The 27,855-nt window shown below is 36.8% G+C and overlaps 1 pseudogene; it reads right to left on the bottom strand.

Moving 5' to 3' along the window:
* Nucleotides 1-6,527: 6,527 nt before the first annotated feature.
* The window catches only part of LOC102824177, a 67,510-nt pseudogene continuing 46,182 nt past the window's right edge, over nt 6,528-27,855 (bottom strand).

Genomic DNA, 27,855 nt, shown 5'->3' with positions numbered 1-27,855 from the left:
TGAAAGCAAAGACAAATTGAAATACTTACTGATGAATATCAAAGACCACAGCCTTTGGTATGGATTAAGCCTTAATATACAGAAAAAAACAAAACAAAAAAAAAACTTTCACCATTGGCCCAATACACAACATGAAGATAAAAGCAGAAAATATTGAAGTTATCAAAGATTTCATCTTGTTCAGATAAACCATCAACACTCATGGAAGCAGCAGTCAAGAATTCAAGTAATATATTCATTTGGAAAATCTGCTGCACAACACCTCTTTGAAATGTTGAAGAGCAAAGCTCACCTCTTGGAAATCCTATACAGGGTCTCTATGAGTCAGAGCCAACACGACAGCACTTAACAACATGCAGGGACACCATGGGTCAGAACCAACTCAATAGCACTTAACAACAACAACAATGTGTGTGTCTGTATAAGCCCTGTAGCACTTTATGATAAGCACTGGACTGGGAACCACAAATTTGGGATTTCAAAGCTATTCAGCTGCTCTGCATGAAAAAGATGAGGCTTTCTGCTCAGGTGAAGATTTACAGCCTTAGAACCCTATTCAGGGTCCTTGTGCATTGGAATAGATATAGATATAGATATAGATATAGATATAGATATAGATATAGATATAGATATAGATATAGATATAGATTATCTCTATCTATCTATCTATCTATCTATCTATCTATCTATCTATCTATCATCTACCTATATATTGTTGTTAAGTGCCATCAAATTGGGTTCGATACCCAGTGACCCTACATAAGGTTTCCAAAGAGTGGCTGATGTTTCCAACCTCCTAGCTAGCTGTTCTGGTGTAGTTGTGTGGGTTAATGTGCCAGACTGCAAAACCATTTGAACTGCAAGCTTGGCAGTTCAAGCTCACCAACTGCTCCTTGGAAACCCTATACAGGGTTTCTATGGGTCAGAGTCGACTCAATGGCACTAAACAACAATGGCCTAGCTGTTCAAACCAATCTTGAAATTGAATGCTTATACTACAGTGTCACACCAGGACTCCTAACTCTATCTATCTATCTATCTATACGTCTGTCTATCTATCTATCTGCCTTCCTGCCTTTCTGCCTTCCTTTCTTTCTTTCTTTCAAAAAGTGTAAGTTCACCCAATTATGATGTACCTTTTATTGATGATGAACATTCATTTTCATATATATTTTAATGTTAACCCCAAGGAAACAGTGTGTTGCACTGTATAAGTATTTTTAGTCTCACTTATATTTTATACTTTATTGCTAAAATGGTAGAAGCATTGAATCATTAATTCAAATATTTACTTATTCATTCCTTGGTTCATTTAGAAGTATTTTTAAGACATTAACATATCCCAGGCACTATGTTTAGGAGAATACATGGTAAAAATGACCAGGCTGATCTCTAAATCAATCCTCCCTTCTAGAGGAGAACAATGGTATTAAAGAAATTATGTTTTGATATCTCCAAATCTGAAATGAGATTGCATCCAAACACTTTTATTCACTCAGATATTAATAAATGGATATTTACTATCTCAGTATGAAGCAAGATTATAACGTTGGTTTCATGAGACCAATACTGACATTTTCATCACCAAAAATGATAATGATTAAAGTAAAGTTCTGATCACTATTACTGACACTATTATGTGCACAATTACTGTTGTATAACAACAGATACCCATGGAAACCATAGTCAAGATATCAAATATTACATTGAACAAACTTGCTACAAAATAATTCTTTAAAGTCTTAACAAAGTCACACTTTGAAAACTAAGGTGCTTGTCACACAAAACTCTAGTCTTATAAGCATGCAAAACCTTGACAGTGAAAAAATAAGTTATAGGAATCAATGATGAATTTAAACTGTGGTATTGACAAAGAAAATTCAATGTATCATGGACTACCAGAACAACAAACAAATACAACTAGACTGCTCATTGGTAAGTAGGATGGTCAGACCTAGCTTGGCTGACTTAAGAGGAGCCATTAGCACATCATGGTTGGTAAGGTTAAGGGTCAATGAAAATGAGGAAAGTCATCAATAAGATAGAGTGACACAATAATTCAAGCAATGGTAAAAACATTCCAACAATCTTGAAAACGGCATAGAATTGTGCAACACTGTGTTCAATTATACATAAGGTTTCCATAAGATGTACCAAATTTTCATGGCAACTTACAACAATTATAGTAATAAAAGTACTAAGTTGTTGTCAAAATCATTGCTGCAGTTGTTAATCATACCCAATGAAGGAATGTCAAAAAGTCCGTGGAAAACTTGAAATAAAAAGTAATGGCAATAAAAGATAATGGCAAACTTTTAGAACCCTCCTCTCTCTATTAAGCGTTGTTGTTTTTTTCCTTCTTTTCCATAGTATATACAGGGATACTTCATTATTCTTTATTTTCAAATATAGTTAAATGGCTGAAGCTTCCAAAAATTAAATAAGAATTTCTACTACTCTTTCTTATTCCATATTTTTCAATTATCCTATTTGTAATCTGTTGTTGTAATGTGGAGTGGGTTCCGACTCATAGCGACCCTGTACAGGGTTTCCGAGGCTGGAAATTTTTACGGGAACAGAAAGCCTCATCTTTCTCCCACAGAACAGCTGGTAGATTCAAACTGCTGACCTTGCAGTTCGCAGCCTGATTCATACCCACTACGCTACCAGAGCTCCTTATTTGTTATCTAGTGCGGAAAACAACCATTACAAAAGTAAATGACATCAACAGAGTGCATAATAAGAATAAAAATCATGGTTAACTAAGGTGTGTTTAATGCTACACTTATTGATGTACACAGAACTGTATAAGGATTTCTTTTTGTTTCAATTGTGTAGAATCATTTATTTTAAGATGTCGAATTGAATCCAACACTGTAGGAAGATAATAGTCATAAACGTAGGAATGAGGAATAATTAAATCACTGTAATACTTATGATCATTTTTTCATTTTAAAATGCCAGGATAAGTTGCTTCAATCTTGGCACTATTGACATTTTGGAACAGATAATTCTTTATCATGGGCACTGACCATTGCCTCGTAGCAAGTTTGCCAGCAGTCCACTAAATACCAATGGTGGTGGTGGTGGTGGTGGTGTGCCAAAAAGTCAGTTCCAACTCATAGTGATCCTGAATAGGGTTTCTGAAGCTGTAAATCTTTACAGGAGCATAAAAGCCTCATCTTCCTGTTACATATAAGGACTGGTAGCTCCCAACTGCTGACCTTCAGGTTAGCAGTCCAACTCGAAACCATTACATCATCCTCGTTCCTATTTATGACAGACAAAAATATCTTCAGACATTGACAAATGTCTCCTGGGGAAAAACACATACTGGCCACCAACTCCTGCCATGGAGGTCTCTAACTTACAACCCAAAAGTCACTGAGAGATGACTTATACATAGGAAACTTTGGCCAATTTGACAGAAGTTATGACTCACTATAAGCAGGGAAAAATAAGAGTGCTAATTATTAATATTTTAAATTATGAGATCATTTGAGTATCATCTGACATACAATGGGAGACAGAAGCAAATGAAAGAAGTCAGTGAATCTCCAGGTGTGAAAAAGTAGGAAAAAAAAAAGAGAAGACCTGGAGAATTCTACAATTTAGTGACAATAGAGAGTGGAAATCAAAGCTTTGTTTATTTTAATGCGTGCTTAAATATTTTACTTCTTGGATTAGAAATAGGAAGTGAAGTTAGCAGATACAAATTTTATCTAACTATGCAATTATATTTTGACTTTATTTTTAAAAGAGCAAAAATATGTATACTAAATAGGTTATCATCACTTTTCTCAATTATCCAAACAGTAATTATCTCTAAAAACTAACCTTAATGAAACACCTGGTGTCTTTAAGAGATTTAAATAATTTACCTGGGATTTTATTGGTAATTTGAATTCATTTTTTAAGTACAGAAATTTCCCAACTTGTTAGGATTTATTTATGTTAAATATGAATTTCACTTAAAAAGTATTTGCAAGGTGGGCAGCTGAGTAGTGTGAGGTCCTACTTAATTTTTTGTTTAAAAAGTATATTAAAATTACAGTCATATTTGGATTAAAGCCTACTGCCATTAAGTTGATCCAAACCATAGAGACTCAACAGGGCAGAGTAGACCCACTCCTTAGGGTTTCTGAAACTGTAACTCTTTCAAGAAGCAGGCTGTGTCATCTTTCTCCATGGAGCTACTGGTAGATTCAAACCACTGACCTTTTGGTTAGCAGTCTAACACTTAACCCACTGTGCTACCAGGGATTATTTTTGTTGTTGGCGGTGGTGGTTGTATGTCATTGAGTCAGTTACTTCTTTTAACAACCCTGTATACATGGTTAGCACGGCTATACATCTTTACAGCAGCTGAAAGAATTATCTTTCTCCAGTAGAGAAGCTGGTGAATTTGATCTACTCACCATGAGGTTAGCAGTCTTAACGTGGATCTCACTACAACACCAGGACTCTTATTGTTAGGTGCCGTCAAGTTGCTTCCTGCTCATACAGATATCACACACAACAGAACAAAACAATGCATGGCCATGTGCCATCCTCACAATGGTTATATTTGAGCCCATTGTTCCTGCCACCATGTCACTCCATCTACTTGAGGGTTGTCCCCTTTTCACTGACTCTCCAGTTTTCCAAACACGATGTCCTTCTCCAGAGACTGGTCCCTCCTATAACATGTTCAAATGTGACAAAGAAGTCTCACCATCCTCCTTGTAATGGTTGTGTTTCTAAAACAAATTAGTTTGTTCTTCTGTCAATCCATGGCACTTTCAGTTATTCTAGTCCAACACCATAATTCAGATGCATCAATTCTTCTGTGGTCCCCCTTATTCACTGTCTAATTTTAACATGTACATGAGGCAAATGAAAATACCAAGGGTTGGATTAGGCATATTTTATTCCTCAAACTAGTATCTTTGCTCTTTGACACAATAAAGATATCTTTTGCAACAGATTTACCTTGTTTTTGTTGTTGTTGTTGTTCTTAAGTACCATGGAGTTGGTTCTGAGGCTGAAAATCTTTATGGGAGCAGAAAGCCTCATCTTTCTCCCGTGGAACAGCTGGTAGTTTCGAACTGCCAACCTTGAGGTTAGCAGCCTGATTTTAGTAACCACTACGCTACCAGAGCATACATAATTTGATTTCTTAACTGCTGCTTCCATGAGCATTGAGTGTGGATCCAAACAACATTAAGTCTGACAATTTCGATCTTTTTTTCCATTTATAATAATATTATTTACTGGTCTAGTAGTGAGGATTTTTGTTTACATTGGGGTGCAATCCATAATGAAGGCTGTATGATTTTCATCAGTAAATAATGTTTCCAGCAAGCAAGGTTATGTCATCTACATAGGTTGTTAATGATTCTTCCTTCAATCCTGATGCCATGTTTGTTCTTCTTCGTCGAATCCACCTTCCTGGATTATTTGCTCAGCATACAGATTAACTAAATACAGTGCACACCTTTCCTCATTTTAAAACACTCTGTATCCTGTTGTTCTCTTCTAAAGAATGCAATTAAATTGTGTTCATGAGGAGCCTGTACACAGACAAATGATAGAATACCAGATTACTCACGTTATCCATAGTTTGTTATGATCCACACAGTTGGACACCTTTGCATAGTCAGTAAAGCACAAGTAAACAACTTTCTGGTATTCTCCATTTTCACCAGGATCCATCTGAGATCAACAAAGACATCACTAGTCCCATGTCCTCTTTTGACTCCAGCTTGAATTTGTGGTTGTTCCCCATCAGTGTGCACTGCTGCAACTGTCTTTGAAATATCTTCAGGAAAATTTTACTTGCATGTGATATTACTGATATTGTTCAATGATTTCTGCTTTATGTTGGGAACTTTTCTTTGGAATGGACACAAATATGGATATCTCCAGTAAATTGACCAGGTAGCTGTCTTCTGAATGTCTTGGCATAGATGAATGAGGACCGCCAGCACCACACCAGTTTGTTGAAATATTTCAATTTGTATTCCATCATTTTCTGGAACACTGTTTTGTGCCAATGCCTTCAGAGTAGGTTGGACTTCTTTTTTCAAAGCCATCAGCTCTTAACCATATGGTACTTCTTGAAATGATTGATTATCCACCAATTTTTTTTAGTACAGTGACTCTGTATTCCAGCTTCTTTTGATGTTTACTGCATCGTTCAATATTTTGCCAAGAGAATCCTACAATGCTGCAAGCTGAGGCTTATTATTTCAGCATGAAAAATGTTGAACACTATCTTCCCTTTTGGTTTTCTAAATCTAGGTCTTTGTACATTTCATTGTATTACTTTACTTTGACTTTTCCTGTTGGCTTTTGAAATTTTCTGTTCAGCTCCTTTGCTTCATCATTCCTTCTGGTCACTTCAGCTCCCTTTGTTCTAGAGCAACTTTCAGAGTTTCTCTTAACATTCACTTTTTAAAAAGTTTTTATTGTGAATTATGTGTTAGTTTACATGAGTGAACATTATCTTTACATTCATCCTATCATACTTTGTTTCATTGCAATGATCACAATCCCCTGTGTGTATCATCAAATATCAAACACTCTTCACTCCTGCCCCCTGGCCGCCAGTGTACCCAGCCGCTGCTTCTGTCCACATCATTGCCTTTGCCTCTATCCCTAGTATCAATGCCTTTCCGGACACTGTCTCGAACTTCGCTTTTCTCTCTTGACGGTTCCAGGGGTCTCTGCTCCTGGACTGCAAAATCAGCCAAGAGAGTGGGAATGATCCTCACTGTAGAGATTTGTCTTCTCCTTTGTTACTGTATCCACAAGCATAGGTCAAGATCATCCGCCTATAGTGGGTTACTCTTTTTTTTTTTTTTCCCTCTATTCATATTCTGATCTTCCAGCCATTGATGCCTGGTCAAATAGGTAGGATTTGCAACTGTGGGTATTCTTGTGCATCCCCCCTCACTTTATATCAGCTGGATGCTTCAAACTCAGTTCCAGTCCTCTGGAGCCATGTTCCTGCCCTTGGGCCCAGGAGTCCCCATATCTCGTCATACTGCTGGTTAACTAGGTCTCAATCCAGGTTAACAGGAGTCTATTGAATGTGGTCAGTCTTAGTTCACAACTTCAATGCTGTTTTTCCTCCTCTTCCCCTTATCGGTGACCAACGTGGTCAGCAGCAGGACCATATGCCTGATGATGTTTTCCATTTGAGTTTCAGTCTTGGAATGGATTTGCCTTGAGGGGACCTGACTACTTGCCTTGATGGTTCCCTGGGGAACAACTTGCTTGTTCTCGTGGTGTAGTCAATTGGACTGCTAATGTTCTTGGTAGGTTTTCTTCTGCTGGTCCTTCTTTCAAGAAGTATCTTCTGTTCTTCTAGCTGCTCCAGACTTGTCTGCTTGTCCTTTCAAGTGGAAATGTCCCACCGCAGAAAATTCTGGATGGGGATCAGGACTCCACCTATGGTCTTGTGCAGTGCAAAGGCTCTGCAGGAAACCTCTTTCACTGGGCAAGTTCTAGCCCCATTTTAGGTATTCCAATCAGTTATAGGCAGAAGACAGACTTACAAGCTTTCTCTGGTGATGTTTCTGGCTATTCCTCTCTCTCCCCTTCAAGTGTCTATTTTACATTAGTAGGCAAGGGAAACCAAGATTCAACAAGCAGCCAAGCATCTTAACATCATTTCATGACTTTTACCCATTCAAACCCATGCCTCAATCTTTGTATCCACAAGCCCTGTTTTTCCACGTTTGTGCTCAGACCGTTACTTACCTCTGTCCCATTTAGCCCATGTATACCTGCCTAGCTATTCTCCCATCCGCCTTATTTTTCCTTTACCCTTCCCTTTCTAGTGTATTGCCCAACCCCCCAGCACCAAACTATCCTGTGTCTATTCCAAACTCTGTATTCCACTATCCCATGTGCCTATCCCCTACCCTGTGCTCCACCTTCTCCTCCCTACCCCTAACTCTACCCCATACACCCCAGTAGCCAAAAACAAAAAGATAATAATAATAATAATAAAATATATTTTTTTTTCCCTTTCAGTGTGGGTGTTTTTATTTTTTACAATAATAGCTCTATGCCATATTTCTCCTTTTGTGAATGACTGATTTCACTCAGCATAATGTCCTCAAGGTTCATCCATGTTATGCAGTGGCTTGCTGCTTCATTGTTATTTTTCAGAGTACTGTAGTATTCCATTTTGTGAATGTACCAACGTTAGTGTATCCATTCTTCCATAGATGGACACTTAGGCCATCTACATCTTTTTCTATTGTAAATAGTGCTACTATGAACACTGGTATGCACATATCTACTCGCGTTATGGCTCGTATTTCTTGTAGATAAATACCAAGTAGAAGAATTGCTGAATCATAAGGTATTTCTATTTCCAACTTTCTGAGGAAGTGTCATTATGTTTTCCATAGTGGTTGGACCATTTTGCAATCCCACCAGCAATGTAGTAGGGTCCCAGCCTTTCCACATCCTCATCAACACTTACTGTCCTCTACTTTTTAAATCTTTACTAGTATTGCTGGTGTGAGATGATATCTCATTGTTGTTTTTATTTACACCTATCTAATGGCTAATGATTGTAAATATTTCTTCATATATTTGTTGGCTGCCCAGATCTCCTCCTTGGTGACATGTCTATTCATGTCCTGTGCCCATTATTTAATTGGGTTATTTGTCCTTTTCTTGTAGAGGTGTTGTAGGTCCCTATATATTTTGGAAAAGAGTCTCTTGTCTAATGTGTCTTTGCAAAAGATCTTTTCCCATTCTGTGGGTTCCCTTTTTACTCGTTTGATGAAGTCTTTTGATGCACACGTTTTTAATTTTAGTATGTCTCAGTGATCTATTTTGTCTATTTTTGTTTGTGTAAATTTCAAAATGATTGGTAATCTGTGTATGCCTTGTATTAGAGCTCTCACATTCTCCCCTATTTTTTTCATTGATACCCTTTGTAATTCTGGGATTCACATTTAGGTCTTCAGTTCATGCTGAGTTGGTTTTTGTATAAGGCTTGAGGTAAAGTTCTTGTTTCAGTCTTTTACATAGCACTTTCCAGTTCTGCCAGCACCATTTGTTGAAGAGACAATCTCCTCTCCATGCAATACACTTAGGTACTTTGTGGAAAATCAGTTGGCTATATGTGGATGGGTTAATTTCTGGATTCTCAATTTTGTTTCATTGATCGATGTATCTTTCATTATACCAGTACCAGGCTGTTTTGACCACTGTAGCCATGTAGTAAATTTAGAAATCAGGGAGAGGCTTCCTATCCTGTTCTTCTTAAGCAGTGCTTTGCTTATCCTGCGTCTCTTTCCTTTCCATATAAAGTTTGTAATTGTTTTTTCCATCTCTTTGAAGAATGTTGTTGGAATCTGGATAGGGGTTGCATTAAATGTGTAAATTGCTTTGGGCAGTATTGACATTCTCTCAATATTAAGTCTTACTATCCAGGAGCATGATATATTCTTCCATTTTTGTAGGTCTCTTTTGGTTTCTTGTAGTAGAGTTCTGTAGTTTTATTTGTATAGGTCTTTTGTTTCTCTGGTTACATTTATTCCTAGATATTTCATCCTTTAGGTGGCTATTGCAAATGGTATTGTTTTCCTAATGTCCTTTTTAGCACAGTCATTATTGGTATAGAGGAATCCAACTGATTTTTGGATGTTGATCTTATATCCTGCCATTTTGCTGAATCCTCCAATGAGGTCTAGTAGCTTTTTTACTGAGTCTTTGGGGTTTTCTATGTACACAATCATATCATCTGCAAATAGGGAGAGTTTTATTTCCTCTTTGCCAATTTGGATGCCCTTGATTTCCCTATCTTACCATATAGCTCTGGCTAAGACTTTGAGCAGAATATTGAATAGGAGTAGAGACAAAGGGCATCCTTGTCTGGTTCCTGTTTGCAGAGGAAAGGCTTTCAGTTTCTCTCCATTGAGAGTGATGTAGGCTGTTGGTTTTGTATATATGCTCTTTATTATGTTGAAGAATTTCCTTTCAATTTCTACTTTGAGTGTTTTTATCAGGAATGGATGTTGGATTTTGTCAAATGCCTTTTCTGCATCAATCGATATGATAGTGTTTTGTTTTTGTTTTTGTTTTTTTGTTTTTTCTTGTTTATGCAGTGAATTACATTGATTGCTTTTCTAATGTTGAACCATCCTTGCATCCTTGATATGAATCCCACTTGGTTATGTTGTATTCTTTATTTTGATGTGCTGCTGGATTCTGTTGGCTAGGATTTTGTTGAGAATTTTTGCATCTATGTTCATGAGGGATACTGGTCTTAGTGATGTCCTTCCCTGGTTTTGGCATAAGGGTCATGCTTGCTTCATAAAATGTATTAGGAAGCTTTCCATCCTCCTCTATATTCTGGAATGATTTTAGTAGAATTGGTGACAGCTCTTCCCTGAATGTCTGGTAGAACTCACCAGTGAAGCCATCTGGATCTGGACTTCTTTGGGTTGGGAATTTTTTGATGACCTGATAATTAACATTCACTTTTGCATTTCCTTTGTTTTTTGTCTTTTTATTAACCTTTTGTTATCTTCATGTATGACATTGTTGATATTATATCAGACTTCTAGTCTTTAATCATTAGTGTCTGATGCATCAAAGTTATTCTAGAGATGGTCTCCACATTCACGTGAGGTATATTTAACATCATAATTATTTTAATTTTCCTTAGTTTTGACTGGAAATTGCATATGAGCAGTTAATGGTCTGTTCTATAAAAAGATACTGATCAAATTTTGGCTGATGTTGTTGAACTTCGTCTAAATGGTCACTTCCCACAGATGTAGTCATCGACACCTGTGAATTCCATCTGGTGATGTGTATGTGTCACCTTTTGTGTTATTAATACATTATTTTTGCCACCAAGGCCATATTTTCCTACAATTCATCCTTCATCTTTGATTCCAACTTTTGCATTCGAATAACCAGTAATTATAAATGGATCTTGAGTGCAAGTTTGTCAATTTCAGACTAAAGAAGTTGGTAGAATTCTTCAATTTCATAATCACTGACTTTAGTGATTGATGCATAAATTTGGGTAGTGGTATCAACTGGTCTTCTCTATAGGCAGACAGATATTATCCTATCAAAGACAGCATTGCAATTTAAGATAGATCTTGAAATTCCTATTTTAACCTTGAATGTGACACCATTCTTCTTCAGTTTGCTGTTTCTGGCAAAGTAAAGCATATGATTGTCTATTTCAAAATGTCCAATACCAGTCCATTTCAGCTCACTGGTAATGTAGTGGTTATAAATTGGGCTGCAAGCTACAAGGTCAGCAGTTCGAAATTACCAGATGTTCCACAGGAGAAAGATGAGGATTTCTGCTCCTATAAAGATTTACAGCCTCAGAAACCCTGTACAGGGTCGCTATGAGTCAGAACCAACTCCATGGCACATAACCACCAATGCCTAGTACATAAATCTTTATACATCCCATTTGATGGCTTTCAATGTTCCTAGGTTCATATTTCATACATTCCATGCTCTGATTATTAATGGCTTTTTTGTAACTGTTATTTGGGTTTTTGTCTAGTTCTATTTTGAGTAACTTCCAACCTGAGTGGTTCATCTACTTGCACTATATTGGACAATAATTCAATGTTATTCATAAGGTTTTCAGTGCTAACCATTAAGAAATGGTCTGCTTCTCTTTCTACTTTTATCTTCTTCTGGAAACCCCACTGAAACCTATCCACCCTGGGCGACACTGATGGCTATCACAGTAACAGCAAAATAGTTACATGAAAGTCACCGCAGTAAAACAAATGGAAAGGCCAGTGTTGGTTATTGATGTTGGTGTTGGTGTTAGGTACCATTGAGAAAGTTCCACACCATAGTGACCCTACGAACAACAGATTGAAAACACTGCCTGGTCCTGTGCTGTCTTCACAATTGTTGTTACACTTGGGACTACTGCTGTTTCCACTGTGCCAATCCATCTCCTTGAGGGTCTTCCTCTTTTCTGGTGACCCTCCACTTTACCAAGCATGATGTCCTTTTTCACACACTGAACCATCCGGATCACATGTCTGTAGTACGAAAGATAAAGTCTCACCCTTTTGGCTACTAAGGAGCATTCTAGCTGTACCTCTTCCAACGCAGATATATTTGTTCTTTTCACAGTCCACATTACTTTTAATGTTCTTTTCTAACATTATATTTCCAATGCATTGATTCTTCTAAGTTCTTCTTTGTTCATTGTTCAACTTATTCACTGATATTAGAAGAATACATCATCAAACAAAAACAAAAATTTAAAAATCATCAGAAATGAAGATTTTTTTTCTTTATTATAAAAAGAGAAAAACTTGTATCTAGCAATTTACTTTTGTTTTAGTTAGTAATAGAGTGGTACCTGGCACCAACTCATTTTGGTATTTTATTTAAGTGGTATATTGCTGTTATTGTAATCTGCCCTTGAATTAGCTCTCAACTCATGATTAATAGTGACCACATACAAAACAGTACTATAATCTGTCTTGTCCTGTGTGTCATCCCCATGATTGGATGCAGATTGAACTACCATAATCCATTGGCTGAGCATAATTTTCTGAAAAGATTGGCTTTTCCCCCTAGTCTTAGTCCGTGTGATGCAGTGAATTACATCTAGCCATAGTCATCTGTTTTGTAATGTATTCTAAATCCTAGCCTTTATGCCTGTTTAGACTTCTGGTGTGGCCCTGTAGGGCATGCACTGGACAGTGAATCACAAGGTCAACAGTTTAAACCACCAACTGTACCTTACCTTGGAAATCCTATATAGGGTCAGAACTTACTTGTTGACACTTAAGAAGAACAAAAATGCCTGTGGTTATATTTCCATTTTGGAGTGAGGTGTCTTTAATGTTAATGAGGCAGGATTAAATTGAAGTGAATCTTAAGTCCTTGCCTTACTAGATGATGAGACACAAGGTATCACCCTTAGTTCCTTGTGGTCTGCAAATCAGTCTTCATCTTTGTTATCAGTGTTAAAACAAGAACTAACTTTCTGTTTTTATCTACCAGCTTCTTGCTTAATTAAGAAAAGCAGGAGGCTTGGGTCACAGAATGACTGAGATCAAATCTGGTCCAATTAACATGTTCAGTAACTACTTACATGTCCTTCATCTGAACTTTGATATCAGAAGGCCGGAAATACATCTCCATCAATGCCCTGGACATAGGCAAAACACCATCTTTGTGACCTCCCTTATGGGCTGATGATGCACAGAGGTCTATTTCTTGTGCTGAATAATCCGATGCCAGTTACCACTCTAAAAGCCCCCAGATCCAGGACTCAAGGAGACTTGGTCAATTAAACAATATCTTCTTTTGTTTTCATCAATTTTGTGTCTCTGTATCCATAGTGAACTGTGCTTTGACAAATTTCTGTCTCACCTCCATGTGACCTCCAGTTGTTAGGAGTTGAAATGGCCTCCTATCACCTGAACAGATTCAACAGTATCTCAAGACTTGTAAGTCAACAGCCTGTCATCTGACCTACAGATTTGATAGGAGGCAGGGGAATCCTCTAGACAGATACCTAAAATACAGATTTAGGACTTGCCAGTCTCTACAACTTATGGGCCTTTTTCCTGACAGTTTATGAGTTCTGTGAGACACTACAGCAAATTGTAGCACTCCGGGACACAAAGAAGAATACTGAGGGAAGATAGAGTGTTACTGTATTTTGGAAAAGTTGGATATTTCAGAAGATACCTTTAGCCTCCACCTCATAGGGACCATCCTTATGCTGATCCTTATAAAAGAAATTATTCAAGTAGTATGAAAGCTCAATTAAATCATATCCCCATTGAGTCATATAAACATAGGAGTATCCATTGACAGATAAGTGGTGGGTTCTTATGTGGTACATGGGCCAAGAATGGAACCTATGTCTACTGTATGCAGTGTAAAACTTGCCTACTGAACCACAATTGCTTCCTTAGGTTGTGCAGGGTGAGCCTAAGTGTGCCACTAAAGAGCTTTCTGTTTGTGAGTGGCACAAATTCAAGCCCTGCCCCTCTGCTACCCTATCCCTGTGTATAGAAATAGTCTTACTTTTATCTTTCCTTCTTGTCTGGTCCTGATCTACTGAGAACAGCCCACCTCTTCTTATTATACCTTTAACTAGCAGTTCCAAAACATGCTCTTTGAAATATTTGTAAAAAAAAAATCTTTATAGACTCTACTAAGAAAAATACTTTCATTTGGTTGTATTACTTTAGGAAATATCAGATTATATTCAGAAAAATACATTTATTTCATGGAAAAAAAGTGTATTATTTTGTTTTATAAAATGGATCTAAAACTGACAACCTATGGTACAAAAGTATAGATGATTTAAAAGCATGTAAAGAATTTAGACATAATATATTCAAATACTATAGAATAAACATATGGAATACATTAGCCAACATAGCCATCAAAGAAAATAAATGAACTTAAGAAAAAGATACTTTTTATATCAGGTAATGGATTAAAGCATACAATGGTAAGTCAGGGAATGGAATTATGATTGAATTGGCAGTCTAGTTGAGCCACATGGTATTGTAAGTTTATTTACCTAAAATATAAATCTATATGCTTAATAAAAATATGCCCTCTGAAATCAGCTCATATGGTTCAGCATGCTTAGAAGGAAGCTGGGTTTGGCCTAAGTCATAATTTACATAGGTGGTTTGAGCCCATGGCTCATTAATGAAAAACACAACAGGAGAAAGAAAATTGGGAATAATTTGTAGTATGTCAGTTAGGCCCAATATTATATTTACTATGAAACTTAGTGTCATGTTGGGAAAAATAATTTTGTAGACGAGAAGACCAAAGTCAAAATATGCCAACATTAAATACTTGTTGTCAAATGCCATCAAGCTGGTTCGGACTTACAGTAATACTGTGAAAAGTTTCCAAGGAGCAACTAGTGGGTTTGAACTGTCAACTTGTGGTTAGCAATCTGGAACTTATCTTAAAGTACCAAACCAGGACTCCAAACATACATTAAATAGTAGTGAATGTATATAATGATTTCATAGTCACATTGAATAGTTTTGGATTTGATTTCTGCTCAGAAGTGGACTACATGAATTCTCTTTTATGGCATATGTTGGACTCAGCTTATCCCCACAGGGCTGTTTCATGTGCAGCTTTTTATTAACTCTCTCTGACCTATTAGAATCTATTCCTTTACCCCCTTTTTTTACTTGTTAAAGGGGAACCCTTTTTTTACACTTCTCATTAGACCACACTTAAACTACATTCTCAAGGATACTAATATATGCCAGTTAAAATCCACTATCTCTCTGTCAGTTTGTCTTACTGTGGACAAACTGTGTCTTATAGTTTGCTATGGTGCTAGAAGTGATGCCAATGATGTTTTAAATACTAGCAGCATCACCAATGGCAGAGAGATTACAGCGAAACTTCCTAGTCTACAACATACTAGGAAGAAAAGGCTGACAATCTACTTCCAAAATTTGCCAGTGAGAACACTGTGGATCTCATTATTCAAGACTTGAATTTGTTTATTTTGTATATTGTATCAGGAGGTTCTGATTGCTAGGGAAGGATGCTATGCTTGGTAAGGTGAAGGGCCAGTGAAGGCAAGGTAAGCCCTTAACAAGATGAATTGGTACAATGACCTCAACACAGGACTCAGTCGTAAAGATGGCACTGGATTGGGGCAGTGTTTGGTTCTACTACACTCATACATGTTGTTTTTGTTGTTAAGTGCCATCAAGTTGGTTCCAACCCATAGCAATCGTGTGTAGGTTTTTAAAAAAGCTACTGGTGAGCTTGAACTGCTGGCCTTGCAGTTCAAACAACCTTGTAGTACACTGCTTTAACACACAGTGCCACACCAGTACTCCACTCATACATGGCTCACCATTATTTGGACCTAACTTGATGACAATTGACAATATGTGCCAGACATGAATAAGTGTTTTATATTGCATAAGTACATGAAATCTTAGCTAAAAGACTGAGATATTAGTTTCTGTGACTCCAATTTACGGATAAATGCTTAAAGCATCTTGTTCATCTATTGACCTATAACTGGGTTTCAATGAGCCCCAGGATGGTGTAACGGTTAAGTACTCAGTTGTTAAAAGAATTCTATTTCAAATCCACAAGTCAATGACGTGATAAAAGACAACCTAAAAAACCCTATGTTGTTGTTGTTGTTAGGTGCCATTGAGTCGTTAACAACTCATAGCGGCCCTATGTACAACAGAACATACACTGCCCAGTCCTTGGCCACAGTTGAGCCCATCAATGCTACCACTTTGCCAATCCATCTTGCTAGGGGTCTTCCTCTTTTTCTCTGACCTTCCACCTTACCAAACATGATATCCTTCTCCAGCAACTGGTCCCTCCTGACCATATGTCCAAAGTATGGGAGACAAAGTTTGCTCAACCTGGCCTCCAAGAAGCACTCTGGCTGCGCTTCTTCCAACACAGACCTGTTGGTTCTTTTGGCAGCCCATAACACTTTCAATATTCATCTGATTGTCTGATTTCTTGACTGCTGCCTCCATGAGTGTTGATAGTTGATCCAAGAAGAGTGACGTCCTTGACAACTTCAATCTTTCCTCCATTAATAAGAATGTTATTTATTGGTCCAGTAGCCAGGATTTTTGTTTTCTTTACATTGACATACAATCCATACTGAAGATTGTGGTCTTTGATCCTCATCAGTAAATACTTTAAGTACTCTTCACTTTCAACAAGCAAGGTTTTATCATACGTATTTCACAGATTGTTAATGACTCTTTTGCCAATCCTTATGCCACATTTTTCTTCATATAACCCAGCTTCTCAGATCATTTGCTGAGCATACAGGTTGAATAAGTATGGTGAAAGAATACAACCCTTTCACATACCTTCTTAATTTTAAACCTTTCAGTGTTCCCATGTTCCATTTGAACAACTGCCTCTTGGTCCATTTAAAGATTCCTCATGAGCCAATTATGTGTTCCAGAATAAATACACTTCACAATGTTGTCCATAGCTTGCTATGATCCACAAAATCTAAAGCCTTTGCATAGTCAATAAAGCACAGGTAAACATCTTTCTGGTTTTCTCTGCTTTCAGCCAAGATCTATCGGACATAAGCAACAATATCCCTTGTTTTACAACCTCTTCTGAATCCAGCTTGAACCTCTGAAAGTTCTCTGTCAATGTATGTTTGCAGACATTTCTGTATTGCCTTTAGTAAGACTTTACTTACATGGGATATCAAAGATATTGTCCAATGATTTCTGCATTTTGTTGGGGCACCTCTCTTTAGAATGGGCACAAATACAGCTCTCTTCCAATCAGTTGGTCAGAAAGTTGTCTTCCAAATTTTTTTGGCATAGATGAGTGAGTGCTTCCAGTGACACCACACGTTCTTGAAAGATTTCAATTTTCATTCCATCAATTCTAGGAGCTTTGTTCTTTGCCAATTCCTTCAATGCACCTAGGACTTCTAACTTCAGTATCATTGGCTCTTGAACATATACTACTTCTTGAAATGGTTGAACATCAACCATTTCCTTCCATCTCCTCTTGATGCTTTCTGTATCATTCAGTAATTTGCCCAGAGAATCCTTCAATAATGAAAGTCAAGACTTGAATTTTTTCTTCAGTTCCCCCAGCTTGAGAAATGCTGAGTGTGTTCTTCATTTTTGGTTTTCTGACTCCAGATCTTTGCACATTTTGTTGTAATGTTTGACTTTGCCTTCTTGAGCTTATCTTTGAAATTTTCTGTTCAGCTCTTGTGCTTCCTCATTTCTTCCATTTTCTTTGCATCTCTACACTGGAGAGCAAGTTGTAGTGTCTCTTCTTACATCCATTTTGAAAGTTTCCTTCTTTCTTCTCTTATTGACTTTTTGATTTTTTCATGGATGATGTTCTTGATGTCATTCCACAACTGTTCTGGTCTTCGGTCTTTAGTGTTTACTGTATCAAATCTGTTCTTCAGATGATCTCTAAATTCAGGTGGGATAAATTCAAGGTCATATTTTGGCTCTCTTAGACTTGTTTTCATTTTCTTCAGCTTCAGTTTGAATTTACATATGAATAATTGATGGTCTGTTCCACAGACTGCCCCTGGCCTTGTTTTGACTGATGATATGGAGGTTTTCCTTCATCTCTTTCCACAGATATAGTCAATTTGATTTCTGTGTATTCCATCTGGTGAAGTCCATGTGTATTATCATTTCTTATGCTCTCTAAAGAGGGTATTTCAAATGAAGAAATCATTGATTTTGCAGAATTCTATCATGCAATCTCCATCATCATTTCTATCACCAAGGCTATATTTTCCAACTACTTCTCCTTCCTCTTTGCTCCCAACCTTTGCATTCCAATCACCAGTTATGATCTTGCAAGTTTGATCAATTTCAGAATGAAGAAGTTGGTAGAATTCTTCTGTTTCATTCTCACTGTCTTTAGTACTTGGTGCATAAATTTGAAAAATAGTGGTATTAACTGGTCTTCCCTGTAGGCACATGGATATTATCCTATCACAGACAGCGTTGTACCTCATGACTCATCTGGATATGTTCTTTTTGACAATGAATGCAACACCATTCCTTTTCAATTTGTCATTCCCAGCATAGTAAATCATGTGATTGTCATATTCAAAATGGCCAATACCAGTCTATTTCAGCTCACTAATGCCTACGATATCAATGTTTATGCATTCCATTTCATTTTTTGACAATTTCCAATTTTCCTAGATTCATATGCTATACATTCCATATTCTGATTATTAATGGATGTTTACATCTGTTTCTCTTCATTTGCAGTTGTGCCCCATCAGCAAATGAAGGTCCCTTGGGCTTTACTCTCATGGGTTTTACTCCATTTGTGTCATCACGGTCAACTCTACTTTGAAGAGGCAGCTCTCCTCAAGTTGTGTTTTGTATGCCTTCCAACCTGAGGGGCTCATTTTCTGGCACTATATCTGACAGTGTTTCTCTGCTACTCATAAGGTTTTCAGGGACTAAATATTTGGAAGTAGTTTGTCACTCCTTCTTCCTAGTCTGTCTTCATCTGGAAGCTTATCTGAAACCTGTTTACCATGTATGACCCTGCTGGTATTTATAATACCCATGGCATAGCTTCCAGAATCACAGCAACTCACAAGCCACCACAGTATGACAAACTGACAGATGAGTGGTGGAGAAAACCCTATGGGGTGGTTTTTCTCTGTCATATAGAATCACTATGATTCACAATCAACTCAGTAATCAACAACAGCATCTGTGTTTCAGAAGCCATGCCAAGCTTTCTTTGAGTTGTTGTTAGGTTCAGTTGGTGTCAGTTCTGACTCATACTCTACATGCAACCGAAAAAACACCACCCATCCCTGCACCATCTACAGTACCCTTGCTATGTTTGAGTTCATTGTTGTAAGTATGTGTAATCCATCTCATGGAAGGACTTGCTAATTTTCTCTGACCCTTTGCTATTACCAAGCATGATGTCCTTCTCAATGAACTATGCACTGTAATAACTTGTCTCAGGTACATAAGACAAGATCGTCCCCTCCACTCATCTAAGGAGCCTCTGGCTGTATGTCATCCAACATTGATTTGTTAATTATTCTGGCAGTCAATGATATATTTAATATTCTAAACTAATACTTTAATGTTCTTACTGTGTACATTATCTCATTTAATCCTAATGAAAGTTTTGAGGGATTATTTTTAAGATGAGTATTTTGTATTTGGAGATATGAAAGTTCTGAAAGGTCACCAGGTATGGAGACTTTACTGTCCAATCCAGAAGCTCAAGGTCTTTACCATTAATCGAAACTTCCTCCTGCTTCACTGACCTCTCTGTAGTTTTCTCTCTATAAGACCCACTTACTAACTTATCCTGGGAATCCTGAATCATTCCTTCCAGGACTAGAACTAGAGAGACTTTGCTATTGACAAAAGTTGGGTAAGAGGGCCTGGGGAATCTTTAAAACATGGTGGAAAATAACATTAAAAGATAATTACATGTTTCCACAAATTTTTCTAAGCTCCCTTTTATTTGCATTGGTGATCAATTTTTTTTTTCTGCGACTTCTTCTACTAATAATCAAATACAAATTTGTTCTTTTCCAAACATCTCCGGATCCTTGAGAACTAAGGTCATGGATTCCTGGATCACCCATTGCACACAAAGCCCCATCCACACATACCCCAATTTTGGACTAAAACAGAAGTGGCTTTCCTCTGCATACTCTGAAAGTACTAGAAAACTTGTGTGCAAGGGGCAGTGAGTGAAGCACTGCTCTCCCTTTCCCCTGCTTGTTGCCTTCATATATATTTAGTTGACTCAGGAGAGACGATGGCAAATAGAGTTAACTGAAGTCTCTTAGTCTATTTTCCATCTGCCAGTAACAAGGGTGGTACTGGTGGTTGTGTGCCGTGGAGTCGGTTCTGACTCACAGTGACCTTTTATAGGATTTCTGAGGCTGTAAATCTTTATGGGATTTATCCCTTGGAGAGGCTGGTAGTTTCAAACTGCTGAATTGGGTTATCAGTCCAATTCATAACCACTACGCTACCAGAGCTCTTAGAAGGGTAGTAGCCACAAACATTCTCTTCAACAATTGAAATTGGTCCTAATGGTCACACAATTTTTGCATGTTTTGCCCATCAAATTTGCATAGCTTCTTAAATTCACGTTTCTGAAATCTCCTGTAACTCTGGTGTCAGTCATATACTCTACACTTATTTCTGCTTTCCTTTGTGATCTCTTTGTTTTGTCCATCCATTCTTTCTGTACCTCCCTCCTATTCCTGTATACATTATTTTCCCCTGTTGTAGCTCCCATGCCTACTTAAATGAGAAGTTGTTTGCAGGCTTTTCCCAGCACCAGTCACTTTGGCTTCATCACAAGACATGTTTTTTTTTTTTTTAATGCCCTTTGTAGTTAATCATTTGCTACCTTTTTTAAGGGAGTGGGCAGCTCCATATGATAAACACTGGACTGAGAGCAATTAAATCCATGGTTCCAGCCCACCAGCTGCTCCACAGGAGAAAAATGAGGTTTTCTGCTCCCCCAAAGATTTAAAAAATCTTAGAAACACTGTATAGTGTCACTATGAGTCAGAACTGACTTGTTGGTATAAAAACCACCACTTTTTTTAGGAGGATGGTGTTCATACTAAGGAAACATTATTAATGACCCCCCTGTCATTCTGTGGACTCCTGATGTCCAAAATAAATTTCATATTATCCTAAATAAAGATGCTGACATTTAAAATCTGCCTTCAGTACATAAAGACTCTTGGGGGAAAAAGAGAGGATATTTTCATGAGTAAACAGACATGTGATTCAGTGGCCTGATTGACTTTGGCTTTGGGGATTCTGGGAATGTCTAAATGAGAGTACTTAGTAGGGTCACTGTGCCTATATAATAATCTATTCATTTCAATAACAATTTTCCTGACAGGGCACAAGATAACTATTTAGTTCATTCCACTGTTCGTGGCCTTGAACTAACGTGGAGTGAGATTTAACTCCAACACAAAGTATCCATACAGGTGGCATAAGGAAGCCCTCGGCATGATGAAGTGGGGTATCTAGGGGCAACTGCTTCACCAATCCATCTTTCCTTTACCACTGCTTCATCCTTCAATACAAATCGCATAACTTATTCTCACACTTGTCTTCTAATCCAAACAACAAAGTAACTCTGATCAGACAATTCTGGAAGTCACTTTACAGTTCTTGAAATATGGATTTTAAAAGACTAAAATCCATTTTTAAGTGGTTTTTAAAATCCCACTTAACAGAAGTTTTCAAGGCTGGGGAGAGGTAGCCTGATGTTATGAATTTAATGGATATACTCTATAATATAATTTACTTCCATGTATATACCTTCTCGACAAGCCCTTCTCAATGTTTTAATTGTTTGTATTCAGCCAATCAAGGTCTTGCTGTGGTTCTGTAGGAATTGCACTGAATTGCTAACTGCAAGGTCAATGATTCAAACCCACCAGGTGCTCCTCAGAAACCTTATACGGGGTCATTATGAGTTGGAACCAACTTAACGGCATTAAGGACAACAACATTCAACTAAGCAAAATGCTATAGTCTTCAGGGAGGACTTTCATTTGGTGATTTCACCATACTGTGAATCTATGAACAAGCTACTGTTCTTCCTCTGAAACTTCTGCTTTTGTGGCTCAAAAATTTCACTGTTTCAGATTCATCCTAGTTAAGATTATCAATAATATTTTCTCATTTCATATCATTTTCCTTAAGGTACCACTTTTAGAAAGAAGCTCTGGTTATGAATCAGGCTGCGGAACTGCGAGGTCAGCAGTTCAAAACTACCAGCTGTTCCACAGGAGAAAGATGAAGCTTTCTGCTCATGTAAAGATTTACAGCCTCAGAAACCTTGTGCAGGGTTACCACTATGAGTCGGAACTGACTCCACGGCACATAACAATAACAACCACTTTTAGACGCAGTTACTTGCCGGGGTCTGACCCCGACATAGTTGTCACGAGTTTTGGTTCACGAGGAGGGGAGATCCAGCGGCGATAGGGATAGCGAAAGAATACACAGAGAAACAGAAGAAGGGAGACAATGAGGCACCCCAAAGCCAGGGTGGATACATCACTGGTGGGCAGGCTTGGGACTACAGGCATCATGGCCTCTGCAGGCAGCGACTCACTGCCCTGCAATCTTTAATGCATGCCTTCCAACCCGTAACGCACCGCAATCTTTACTCCATGCCTTCCAACCAGTAATGCACTGATCTTTACTCCATGCCTGCCAACCAGTAATGCACACCTGGGGAGGCCCAGGCCTCTGTTTTATTTAGGGGAGGAGTTTCACACCAAGCTGGGAGGGACTAACACAGGATACAGCTAACATCAGTAATTTTCCAGACATTCAGGTAACTTTACATTGTACTTCACTGGTTCGAATCTCGGGCCAGCAACTTGGATTCTCAGGCCCAATTAACATATCTATAGCCCCTGAGGTCAGTTGGGGGAAGTTGAGAGTTCTGTAGGAGATGCCCAGGTGAATGGGCTGCACCTGGAAAAGGGATTAGGGAGGATGGGTTCTTTGTCTATAGAACAAAGAACCGAGAAGTAGCTAAGATATTTTTAGTTAATCCTTTGGAGAAAGGTTTAACCTTGCAACCTTTAGTTAATCCTTTGGAGAAAGGTTTAACCTTGCAACCTTTAGTCTCCGCTTTAGGAAAATATCACATTTATCTGTGGATTTTCAAAGGCTCCAGTGTATTAATTTAATATATATACCTGAAAATTAAGATGAAAGCAATTTTCCATTAACTGCCAGTGGCCTCATTTGTTACACTCAGCCCTAGAGGGCCTCGAACCTCTGACTAGTCTTACACGGTCTGCAACAGTTACTTTTTATCATTTCAGCACCTGAGAAAGACTCTGACACACAGCATTCAATCAAATGACACCCTTTTACCTGTAATGAATAAATATTCATAATCTTTACATGACCTCATTTAATTAAATATACAAAACAAAACACATACCACCTCTCTATTTGCCTTTTAAGACTACGTTGTCGGCCTATTTAAAATGAGCCAACATCTTGAATTTGTATTTTATGTCCTATATTTGATATTTCCATTTTCTGTAGAACAGTGACAAATAAACGTTACATATACAATGCTGGATAAAATCAGTTGCCAAGATTTCTTCATTCTATGTGAGACTTAATGCTTCAAAATGCTTAAATATTTCCAATATGAATATTGAAAACTAAAAGATTTATATTTATTTAAAGGTATTTTCAATGTACTTATAAATGATATTTTTCATTATACATTGTATGTATTATTAAGCAGAAGCAAAAAATGGTAAGTTAGAATAATAATATTTATGCATTAATGTTCACAATAACTTCACAAAGCAAAGTTTTAGAGAAAATCTTTATATGCTAATCATTAAAAGCAAGTTATATGTGTAATTTCCCCAGTAATATAATAGATGTCATTTGTTGTTGATGTTATGTGCCATGGAGTCGGTTCCGACTCATAACAACCCTGCACAGGGTTTCCGAGGCTGTAAATCTTTACAGGAGCAGAATGCCTCATCTTTCTCCCGCGGAACCGCTGGTAGTTTCAAACTGCTGACCTTGTGGTTCACAGCCCTATTCATAACCACTACGCTACCAGAGCTCCTTAATAGATGTCATATCTAAGAAAAACACTTCCTGACTCATATAAGAAGACTTTAAATAGAAAGTGTATAAACTGGACTGACCAAGAAAACTGAGTGATTTTTTTACTTGTTCTTTTTCAATCTATAAATTGTTTTTTGATGGTTTGATTAAGGTTTCTTAGTAGAATAATTTTTAACCAAAGAGAGAATTGTCAGTGTTGATGGCTGTAAATTGAATTTTTTAAACATGCCACATAAAATAAAATGCTATACTTGAAGTAAAATAAAACTAGAATGTGGAGATCTAGTGTTTTTAAGTAAGTTAAATGAGAGAAAATATGAGAGGAATGCTGTAATAACAATGGTGACTAAAAAATGATGGAGAAATAGACTAGCAATAGGAGGAATATTGGTTGAGTTGGTGATTTGCAAAAGGATCTTCATAAGCATCCTAGAGGTGTCATCTATGCTCAAAAGGTTCTTTTTGGTGGTGGTGGTACCTTGAGTTGGTTCCGACTTAGTGACCTGTGCAAATCAGAACAAAATACTGCCTGGTCTTGTGCCATCTTCACATTGCTGCCATTGCTCAAAAGGTAATCAACAAGTCATTTACATTTAGAATCTGGACTGTTAGTACTGCTGATAGAACTCCAAGAATTAAATAAGTCAGTTTGGAATCCCAGAAATTTTATGTACTTAATTATTTTATTCATGTATTTATTTATAAACTATTTTATTAACAGAATTATTTTATTCACATATTTATTTATAAGCATGTTTTGATATTTGATATAATAAAGTGGGAAGATGACAAAACTATGAATATTAAATCATGAAAGTTTGATACTATGGACTTTTTTTTGAGAAATATAACAAGACGTATGTTATTTATTATAAGGCCGTGTACCTGTTCCTCAAATGTAAATATATTAGCTAGTGCATACAGGCTATCTAAAAGACCTGTACTGTTCTCTACTAGTTAAAAATTAGGTAGGGGGTCTAATGACATCAAGTCTGGTCAGTTTAAGTTATGGTGAAGAAAATAAAATCTGTAACAACTTTGACTACAACAAGAATATGCATTTGCTAAATAAATAAATCACATGAAATAATAATGAAAGTGATGCTTACAGTCAAAGGAGATACATGAAATTAACTTTTTAGTTCAATAATGCAAAATGGTAAATATATTATCTTGTATGAAGAAATGCTAAAATAAACCCCTTTAATAGTGAATTGTGATAAATGGTTATCCACATCAACTTCTCAAATAGGTAGCTATGAGACAGAACTGATGCAACAACACTTATCAACAACAATCAACTAATTAAAGCTGTATAATTAAATGAAGAATAAAATCAAACTTATGGCTAAAACTGTTCAATAATTTTTCATACTTTCTTATAATGGTTTTCATGTGATATTTTGTTTTGTTTTACTATTGTGATATTATGTTATGTATATATATATGGAGCTCTGGTAGCATAGCGGTTACGAATCAGGCTGCAAACCACAAGGTCAATAGTTCAAACTAGCAGCTGTTCCACTGGAGAAAGATGAGGCTTTCTGCTCCCGTAAAGATTTACAGCCTCGGAAACCCTGTACAGGGTTGCTATGAGTCGGAACCGACTCCATGGCACACAACAACATATATATATATATGTATATATATATATAAAATTATAATATGTTATATACTCTTTCTTAGCTTTATCCTTCATGTCATTCTTTGAAGACATTTTTTTCTTTGCTTTCCTCCCTGCTTTTTTTTCCTTCCAGTTTTGACACTTACACTGTCTCTAGTTTCTTTTATTTTAAAAGCATATTTTTAGCATAAATTTCCAGAATTGAAATTGTTAATTAAATATGTTGAAATATTTCAAGGTGTCTGTGTATCTTGAGAGAAAAGTACTCATAAAAGTTGAATGAATTTGTCCTTTCCCAAAATGTGTATGAGTGAGATCATCTAATTTTTTTCAGATTTGGAGATTTAAAAAAAATTATGATTAAAACTATTGTAAATTGAGTGCAGTATTATGAAAAATACATTGACTTAAAAATAATTAGAAAATAAATTATTTTTAAGTCAAAAATTATTTTGTCTTATTTTTATTTTCTTTCTCAAAATAAGTTACATAGTTTGAAAGCATTAAATATAGTATTGTTGTTGTTGTTAAGTGCAGTTGAGTAGGTTCCAACTCATAATGGTCCTGTATAGGGTTTCTGAGATGTGTCTGGTGAGGGTGAACTACTGACCTTGCAGTTCAAACAGACCTTGCAATCCAGTGCATTAACCCACAGAGTCACACCAGGACCCCAAATATAGTATAGATATACTTATCTAAATATTATCAATTTACAGTGACAAAATTATGGGAAGCCTTAAAGTCTCTAATAAGTCACCATCGATAAGTAGTTTATACGCATTCTATCCCATGAATGGCTACCTGGTTTGCTTAGGAAACAGCTGTTTCAAGAGTCATCAAGCTGGTTGTGACTCATAGTGACCCTCTATAGTGTTTCCAAGAAGTGGCTAGTGGATTTGAGCCACTGATCTTGAAGTTAGCAGCCCAGTGCTTATCCTGCAATGCCACCCCAGGACTCCAGCACCTGGAATTGTTGCTGTCAAGAGCTGTTGACTCACTTCTGACTCACAGCGACCTTTTATAGGGTTTCCAAGAGCCACTTGTGGGTTTGAACTGCTGACCTTGCAGTTCACAGTCCAGGACTGATCATATACCTGGAATAAGTGGAGATAAATTTCTCTAAACCCTAGGTACACCAGTTAGATTTGTTCAGGTATTTACGTACAGATAGTTTTCTCCAAATCTAGTCAACAGGCAGTTCCTGGCTTTAGCAAACTTTTGATTGTATAAAAACTATCTTGTATAAAAAAATTATTACTTGTTTAAAAATGTAATAAAAAGCAAGTTACAATTCAAGAAGAAATATTTTGAAAGGAAGAAATATTAAAATAGGTTAGCAGTATAGTTGAATAATTGTTGGAATGAAATAATGCTGTTAATACTTAATAATATGGCCTTTATTAAACTAATGGGGGATATAAAGTCACAATTATTCTCATCACTATGATAAAAAAAAATACTTAGAATATTAATTTACTTTGTGAGGTTTTCTACCTTACTGTATTTTTTTTTTTCAGTATGGTTGATTTGTAACATAAAATATATTTTGTTTCATTAATTATTTCAAATAGTTCGTAATTATTTGAAATAATTAATGAAACAAAATATTTTACCAATATTACAGATGAGAATTTCTTTGAATCACCGATACAAAAATTATATCCTTTAATAAAATAATTATATTAACTCTTATTTGAAGGCGAATATAAAACACATGCCAATGTACCAGCTGTTCCTCAGAAGAAAGATGAGGCTTTCTGCTCCCATAAAGATTTACAGCCTCGGAAACCTGTGCAGGGTCTCTATGAGTTGAAACCGACTCCACAGCACATAACAACAACAACAACAATGTAGCTTTTACAGATAGGCTCTGAAACCGAAATTTCATCATTTGTCAAAGCTAAACGCTACTTATAAGCTATAAAACTCTAGAATGACATTACTTTTAAGAAAATTCCTCATTTTATCTCCCACTGAATATATTTTACATATCAAGAACTTTTAAAATATGAAAGTAGGTTTAATTTTTTTTTTTTTTTTTTTCGTTTATTGTCCCAAATGAAGACAAGGATT

The sequence above is a fragment of the Chrysochloris asiatica genome, unplaced genomic scaffold, assembly GCF_000296735.1.
Source record: "Chrysochloris asiatica unplaced genomic scaffold, ChrAsi1.0 scaffold00029, whole genome shotgun sequence".
Classification (NCBI taxonomy): domain Eukaryota; kingdom Metazoa; phylum Chordata; class Mammalia; order Afrosoricida; family Chrysochloridae; genus Chrysochloris; species Chrysochloris asiatica.
The sequence above is the reverse complement of the archived record's forward strand: the minus strand, read 5'-3'. Positions and strand labels throughout refer to the sequence as shown.